General features: G+C 35.2%; 1 long non-coding RNA gene across 1 annotated transcript; it reads right to left on the minus strand.

The window, feature by feature from the left end:
• Positions 1-113: 113 nt before the first annotated feature.
• Positions 114-512, minus strand: LOC117287068. Its single transcript, XR_004518268.1, has 3 exons — positions 498-512; positions 350-418; positions 114-202 (listed from the first exon to the last, which is right to left on the minus strand). It is a non-coding gene; the product is annotated as an uncharacterized LOC117287068 (long non-coding RNA).
• Between the last annotated feature and the right edge of the window lie 8,560 nt (positions 513-9,072).

A 9,072-nucleotide genomic window follows, 5' to 3' on the forward strand; every position in this document is an offset into this window, starting at 1 on the left:
CCCTTGCGCCGCGGCCCAGGCAACCTCGCGCGGGAGGCGTCGTTTGGCGGAGCGCGAGAGACGGCTGGCCGCTTTGAGCATGGCGAGCTTGCCTAGTTCTCCGTGGCGTTGGGCGTTTGGCGATTCCTCTCCTCGTGGTGTCAGGCAGAGCCCGAGTTGGCACGGGGAGGCGAGGGTGACCAGGTTGGTTGTTTATCAAAGACTGGAAAAATAATGACCCAGGCCCGCTATTGAGGTGTTGGAGCCACCTCGCCACTCTGACCCCGAGGAGGGCCGGGTCCCCTCGCTTCCCTGCGCAGCCCGACGTTCCTCAGAAGGAGCTGCAGCTGTGCGGGAAAGGAGCGGTTACCTGTGGGGTGGCGCGGCTTGGGGATAGCGTTTTGGCCACCCTGGGAGAGGGGCGCACGAGGACTCCTTGCTGCTGGAAAGGAGGGGAATGAGACGATGCCACCTAGCCTGAAAAGAGGCAGACATTCTTTGGGGCGACAGCCACTTACCAGCCTGCCTTGGCCTGCAACCTTCGTTCATTCAACAATAGTGTTAAACGCACTCTGGGCCCCGCTTTGTTCTGAGCGCTAATGAAGAGTGGGGAACAAGCCCCTGCTCCTTGTATATGGAAGTAACCTTTGCTACAGGGCAGAATGAAGATTGGCTTGTGCATTCTCAAGATACCCTCATCTTGCATGCCGATTGCTTTTCGTTTTAATAGCATTTTAACTTCTGCAGTATGTACATTGTTTTTAACACAAAACAGACATAGGTCATAGCCTGTTGACCTCTGTTCCCATTTGCTTCCATGGAATAATTTTTAGTTTTGTTGCTATCGTGATTAAAAATAGTGACACTCACATTTTTTTGTGGTGGGTGCTTGTTGGAAATTAAGTTCCTTTTTTATTAATTTAACAATTTCAAACAAATGTTAACGAATAAAAATAATTTACATATAGATTGCTATATGCCACTGTTTCTAGTCACATCCATTTAGCCACACCATGACTAAATTTAGTTCACTGAAGCCTTGTAAAATGGAAAGATCAGTTTTAGGTAAAATAAGCCCGTAAAAAACAAAACAAAACAAAACAAAACAAAACCTTGGAACAATTGCAAGTTGATCAAAATCGGTGAAAGATAATTGGGTATGGTAAAGTGAAAAGTCCTCATTATGAACTTAGATTTAATGAAGATAGATCTCCCTTTTGAGTTTAAAGTGATGCTTGTGTTAAGGTAGGGTATCCCTAAGGAAAGAGTAAATTATCTGTCAAGAACTATGACAAGATGGTACTTTCTTGTGAAATTCTTGTGTTTAGAAACTTAGGTCTCTGTAACTAGAAATTGATATCGCCTGCCTAACTACAGTGGGCATTTTTCAGAATAGTCCAACATTTACAGATCTCAAGAACTATGTAAACTGAAATAATTTATTGATGTATAATTGAGGTATATACATATAATTAAAACTATAACTCTTATAAACGTTAATTATTCATCTGTGTTCAGGACAGTATACTGGGTGTGGAAATTTCAAGACTATCTGGAAAGACAGATATTTAGAAAGCAAAAGTATGAGAGTAAAGAAAGAGGAAGCAGGGGAGCTCGTGAAGTTGCACACAGAAATTATAACCCAGTCTGGATTGTCAGGGAAATCTCTAATATTTTATCTTTGGGGAATGATAAGTTATTGAAAAACTTAATGGGAAATTAGCATGATTATGTTTATAGAGTAGAATGTTTATGTAATGATGAAAGATAGTGTTTTGAGAGCTATTATGATTTTCTGGGTATGAAACCAATTAAACCTAAAGCACCTTAATGCTGAGGATTTGAATAATTACCTAAGAAATATAAAAGATTTACACAATATATGACTTTAGACAAGGAATTTAAAGAATTTAGGAATTTAAGCAAGTTGTTAGGCTTCAAATTAAGTCATTTGTCAAAAGATAAACTATATGTTTGCTTATGGCTAGCTATCTCAAGGCTAGGCCTGGTGGACCAAGTGATAGAATTTTTCCCATGGTAAAGACAAAATATGCCATCCCACTAGGAAAACTTAGGCCAGAGATTTATATAAGGAAGATAGTGGCTATAAGTTAGATAAAATAGAGGAAAACTATCGTTTTTAGCTCAGAAAATTGTAGAAAGAAGAAAAAAGAGCTGTAGGAAAGCAACCTAAATCATTTTAATCACTTTCTCTATGAGTATGTGATATCAGAGATGTGGCTTCAGAAATACCCAGATTAGTATGGGAAAACTCATACAATGAAATTCTGCCCCAATTCTTACATATTAGAGAGGCTACCACATTCAAGGAACCTTGAACTGGGCAACATAATTAGGCAGAAAGAGGTTAGGAGTTTACTTTCCTAGTTGTAGAAAGTTCCTTTATACCCAGTAGGTAACTGACTTGACAGCTGACCTAGCATGAACCCTGATGTTAATAATAATAAAAAAATAAGGCAATGTGATGTTTCAGCAAAGACTATTGGATAGAACTACCATGACAAAAATATCTAAAGTGCCAGATAAATGAGACCTATCAGTCAGAGGGAGCTACCAGAACAGACCATCAGTTTCTCCAGCTTCCAAATTCAAGAGAAAGATCAGAATAATCCCTGAAGACACCAGAATAAGCAGAAAATACCATTCATATCCAACAACCCTTTGGCCAAATCCCTCAAGTGAAGCTCCCCTCCCCTGAAATTTCTAGATATTATCTAAAATAGGATATAGTGGGAAAAGTGGAACAATTAAGACTGAAGATGTTTAACATAATAAATTTGAATTTTATCTGGAAAAAAAACTGATTAAAATACTGACTAGATTACATTTGACCAAAAACATATTTTTCCTTCCATCTTTCTTAAGAGGTTTCATGAAGATGGCCACATCAGTTTGAGATAAAAAGAAAATTCTGCCTCTTCTTTTCATACCTAAGTTGCATTGTGAATAGCTGCGATGTCAGCATGCTTAAAGCACTTAATACTTGAACTGACCACCATTACAGTTAAAATTCTACCAATCAAGCACCAATTTAAATGGTCATTTGCTATAAAAATTATTTCCTCCGCCTAATGTTTTTATTTCCGAGGGCTTTATTTGTAATTCTATAGCCATACATAGTCACATGATTTATAAGCTAGTGTATTTGACTCAGACTCAAATTTGAGAAAACCTTAACATATATCCTAATTCAATACCATAGCTGATGTTGAAAACTTTGATTATTTATCTTCTAATAGTAGTAAAATAAAATCCTCATGAACTAATTCTTCCTCATTCTGAGCCCAAGCGTACCTCTCACAAGAGCAACACAAGGGCCTTAATTTTCTCTTATGTTGATAATATGCCATAATAATTCTTCCTCTTATTGCTCACATACATTCAAATTTGTGGCTAAATATTTTTGGTTCTTTCAAATATTTCTGCTACTACGTTGATTTGCATCCCTCTGTCTCTCTAGCCACACCTTTGGATTGCTGCAATTTTACTAAGAGTCCATAGGTTCACAATTCAGGTTTGGGAATATAGGAACATACAAGGAAATACAGTGTTAGCTCCCCACTCTATATCAATGAGAACGTGTTAGTGGGCAACTTGTGAATACCTGGATCGACTCTCTGCAGGCATTCTTCCCTGGACTGCAGGTTCTGATGGGAGATGTGGAAGATGCTGTCTACCTCCATGCCTTTTAGTATGCCATATGGAAATGATATGGGGCCCTTCCTGAGAGGTGTAACTGGCACCTGCAGGCTCCTGACGTTCTCTTCTACCTGCTAATTTATTTGTCTTGATTTGTGAAATACCCAGACTTGTGAAAATCAAATTACATACTGAGAAAACTATTGTACGAACTGTAAAGCACTTTACAAAGTGAGTATATTGTTGTGTGACACTTAGAACCTGTTAAGAAAGAATATCTGGTCAATTTCACAGTTCAAATTTCTGGAAATATTGTATTTAAAACACAGAGTATCTATATTTAGAATAACTGATTTCCTGTGTTGAGATTTTTAAAGCAGGAGGTTTCAACATATGGAAATTAATGAATGAGATGTACCACATTAACATAATGAAGGGCCAAAAACATGATCATCTCCATATAGATGCATAAAAAACATTCAACAGTACTCAATCTTTTTGTGATAAATGCAAAGTAGTTATACAAAAATTATACTTCAGTACAATAAAAACCATGTATGATAAGCCCATAGCTAATATAATACTCAACAGTGAAAAGTTGAAATATTTTTCTCTAAATCAGGAATAGGACAAGAATTCTCATTGACACCACTTCTTTTCAACATATTACTAGAATTCTTAGCCAGAACAATTCGTTTTAAAAAAGGACAAGCCATTCCAATTGGAGAGGAAGAAGTTAAATTATATGTTTATAGCTAATACAACCTTTTTTTTTTTTTTTTTTTTTTTTTTGTGTACCAGAGATTGAACTCTTGTCCTCGCACTTGCCAGGCAGGTAGCAGAACCACTGAGGTAAATCCCCAGCCCTAATACAACCTTAAATACAGAAAATCCTAAAGGTTTCACACAAACTGTTAAAACTCATAAATTCATTAAAGTTGCAGAATACAAAGTCAACATGGAAAAATTATTATGTTTCCACACACTAATAACTATCCAAAAGAAAAGTCAGGAAAAAATTTTATTTTCAATATAATCAAAAAGAAAAAATTAGAAATTTAAACAATGAAGCGCAGGGGATTTAGCTCAGTGGTTTTGCTGCCTGCCTTGCAAGCACAAAGACCGGAGTTCAATCCCCAGTACCAAAAATAAATAAATAAATAAATACGATGATGTAAAAGATCTCTACAGTTAAAACTATAAAATATTGATGAAATATAATGTAAAAATACAAATACATGGAACCTATCTTGTATTTATAGATTAAAAAATATTATTAAAAATGTCCACAGTGATTAATATAATCTACAGATTCAATGTATTATCTATCAAAATTCCAACAGTTTTTCACAGAAATAGAAAAAAAAACAACTAAAATTTGTCTGAAGCTATAAATGAGCTAAATCAATCTTGAGCGAGAAAAATAGAACCAAAGTCGTCAACCTCCTGGTTTAAACTATACTTAAAAACTATAGTAATAAAAACACTTTGGCACTAACATAAAAATAGGAACATAGACCAATAGAACAAAATAGTCATTGTGTGGATTTACCCACTCATCTAACTTTCTGAAAAAGTGCCAAGAATACCTAATAGGTTGAAACTATGCTCTTTAATAAATGGTCTCAGAAAAATTAGATATCCACACACAAAGAAAATGAAATTGGACCTTCTCACACCATTCACAAATATCAATACAAATGAATTAAAGATTTAAACATAACACTTGAAAGCATAAACTAGAAGAAAATATGGGAATTGGGGCAAGCTCATTGATATGGATCTTAGCAATGATTTTTTCAGATCTGAGAAAAGCACAGATAACAACAAAAAATAGACAAGTGAGATATTTAACCAGTTTTGGTACAGTAAAGGAAATAACAAAATGAAAAAGCACCTTACAAAATTGGAGGAAATATTTGTAGAACATACATCCAAAAGGAGTTAATATACAAAATGTATAATAAATCCGTACAACTCAGAAACAAAAAATAAATAAATAAAAATGGACAAAAGACCTGAACAGCACAACAATAAGGCCAGGGATTTAGCTCAGTGATGTTGCACCTGCCTCACAAGTGCAAGGTCCTGAGATCGATCTATGGTACCAAAAAAAAAAAAAAAAAAAAAAAAAAATGTTCACTATTGCTAATCACCAGAGATATTGAAATCATACTGCAGTGAGGCATCATCTCACATCTATTGTTGGAATGGCTATTATCAAAAAAGTCAAAAGATAACAAGTGTGGCAAGAATATGTAGAACTGGAAAACCTTGTAACTTCTTGATAGGATTGTAAATTGGTACAGCCATTAGAAAAAAAAAAAAAAAAAAATGTTCACTATTGCTAATCACCAGAGATATTGAAATCATACTGCAGTGAGGCATCATCTCACATCTATTGTTGGAATGGCTATTATCAAAAAAGTCAAAAGATAACAAGTGTGGCAAGAATATGTAGAACTGGAAAACCTTGTAACTTCTTGATAGGATTGTAAATTGGTACAGCCATTAGAAAAAATGGCATGAACTTTCCTCAGAAAATTAAAATAGAACTGCCATGTGGAAATCATACTGCAGTGAGGCATCATCTCACATCTATTGTTGGAATGGCTATTATCAAAAAAGTCAAAAGATAACAAGTGTGGCAAGAATATGTAGAACTGGAAAACCTTGTAACTTCTTGATAGGATTGTAAATTGGTACAGCCATTAGAAAAAATGGCATGAACTTTCCTCAGAAAATTAAAATAGAACTGCCATGTGATCCAGTAATCCCTCTGTTGAGTATATACCCAAAGGAAATTAAATCAGCACCTCATAGAGGTATATCCACCCCCATGTTCATTATGTTATTCACAATACTTAAAATATGGAAACAGCCTTAATGTTGATGAATGAATTGGTTAGGAGAATGTGAACAGAATAAAACATCAGCTTTTAAAAAGGAGATTCTGTCATTGGTTACAAAACCTGAGGACAATATGTTAAATAAGATAAATATTATACAATCTTATATGCAGAATCTAAAAAAACTTACAGAGCTGAAGGAAAGGGAATTGGCTGAAGAGATTAAACCTCAGCTGTGGGACGAATAAATGTTGCAGACCTAACATAGAGCCTGGTAGATATAACTAATAGCAATGTATTGTATACTTAGATTTGCTAAGAAAATAGATCACAAATATTCCTAATACACATATGCACAAAAGATAACTATGTGAGATGTTGGATATATTAATTAGCTTGACTGAGATAGATTTAGATAGATAAAGCATCCTAATATATGGAATCCTATATATATGGAATTTTTATTTGCCATCACAGTTCAATAGATTTAGGATTTTTTAAAATTTAAAAATAAGTGATTTTACCCTCTTTTTCCTGAGGGAAGAAAATGAAAGCTGAATTTTCTCATTTGTTCTTATGTAAAACTCAGTAGGTCTTGGTGAAACTTACTACTTCTGTTTCCCTCATCTGTGTTACCTACCCAGTCAGTGCTTGTGAAGTCCAGTATAGGAGTTATCTTCCTGCCTTCCTCACCTCTATCTTCTATAGTCTCCCCTTTCCCTTTCTTTTCTGTCTTCACATATCACCAAATCTCCTTGATTTTAAAAATTATGTTACTTGAACAAGTTGCTAATGTCTTCATACTTATCATAATATATGTAATGAAACCATTATAGATTATGGATGTGCTGAAAGTGTTATTTATTGCCTCTGTTTACTTTTAATCCTTGTCCAATTTATCTCTAATCTATAGTACTCTGATTGTTATTCTGCAAAAGTCATTTGGATTTGGTGAAATCTTGCCAAATATAAAGTCGTTTTATCATCTGTAGTCTCTTTGATATTTCAACAGTTAATTTCTTCTGAACTTCTGTAAGGCTGAACTGCAGTAGATCTTTTCTTACTCCTATGCTTAATGCTTAACAACTCTGGCTTCTATGCTGCCCTCTTGAGTGTAGGTACTCTTTAAAGTTTAACCTTTGACCTTATGTTCTTTCCTGTTTAAAGTTGTTTCCTCTGGGAATTCATGCATTCTCTTGAATTCTAATCTCTTCTTAATGTTTAACTTCTTGCTTTCATTTTCAAATTCCTATCGCAAGTCCTAAAATCTAAACAAAAGTCATTGGTCTATTTTCAACTAATGAGTATCCTTATTTACATTCTTGTAGTCATTTTTAATTAATCAATTCCTCCTAAAACTGATTCACTTTTCTAATTTTCCTCATTAAAATCACTGACCACAGTGACCTTTTAGCTACCTGATGTCACCAAATTTTCTGTTTTTCTTTCTAGAATAAACTGTCATCCATACCATTTCAATTTTGCAGTATTTCTTGTGGCTCTTCCTGAATTATTAGTACTACTGCATATTAAATTCTCGTTGTTTTGAGCAGATTATTGAAATTGCTGTTGTATGTGGTCTTCCTATGTCCATTCTTTAGTCTGTGTTACTATTAAAAACAGCACACTAAAATGACTTAGAACTTGCTCAATAAATTACAGTGGCTATCTATTTTTGTTCTGTAGTAATGTCAGCTTCTGAGGCTTCTTAGGCAGGTATTTGATATTGCAGAGTAATATTATGAGAAGAGTAATCTGCCCATGCTTCATAAGATGCGTGGAATGGAGAGGGACTAGAGTTTAGGAGATAATTATCTTCCATGCAAGGATTAAGGTATTATAGAACACAGCAGTATGATTTAGGATGAAAAGGAAACAATAGATCTGAAAGAGTCATGTTGTCAAATTGAGCTTCTGAGATTTTACAAAAAACTACAAAAATGAGAGGTCTTTCAAAATTTTGATATAAAAGATTTACTCATAGTAGTAATTTGATACACTATAGACGTTATTACTGGAGCACAGCATAAGACACATTTTTAAAAGTGTGTATATTTTCTTAATTTAAAAAATGTATTACTTATTTTCAAATACTACATAAGCAAGTTACCCTAACAACTAAAGCAAAATCTTTAGCAGTGTTTAACTTTCTTTTTACTTTTTGCAAGGTCTAACAGCTCAGTTTGCCTTAAGTCTCAGAGAAGAATTTCGACTTCTCAGCAATGCTCAAAGTTTTAGGACTCTGGCACTCTTAGAGATGGACGAAAGTATTTTGCTTAAAGAAACACACTTGAATCTTTTTAGGGCTAAGGGCAGAATATTGTAGTTTATATCTGGGTGTCCCCCCAAAGCCTCATGCACTCATAGGTAAGGGTTTGGGGAAGTGACTGAATCACGATTGAGTTTATAACTTAATGTGATATGGGGAGGGAAGCCTGGTCAGAGGAGGTGGGTCATTACATTCATGATCTGGAAGGGTCTTGCTCTCTCTCCTGTCTCCGTTGATGTCCCTCTGCTTCCTGACTGCCATTCCACAAGCTCGCTCTTCTCTTCTAGGCCTGTCTACCATGCTACCCTGCCTTGG

The sequence above is a fragment of the Fukomys damarensis genome, unplaced genomic scaffold, assembly GCF_012274545.1.
Source record: "Fukomys damarensis isolate Sample0158 unplaced genomic scaffold, DMR_v1.0_HiC HiC_scaffold_20, whole genome shotgun sequence".
Taxonomy (NCBI): domain Eukaryota; kingdom Metazoa; phylum Chordata; class Mammalia; order Rodentia; family Bathyergidae; genus Fukomys; species Fukomys damarensis.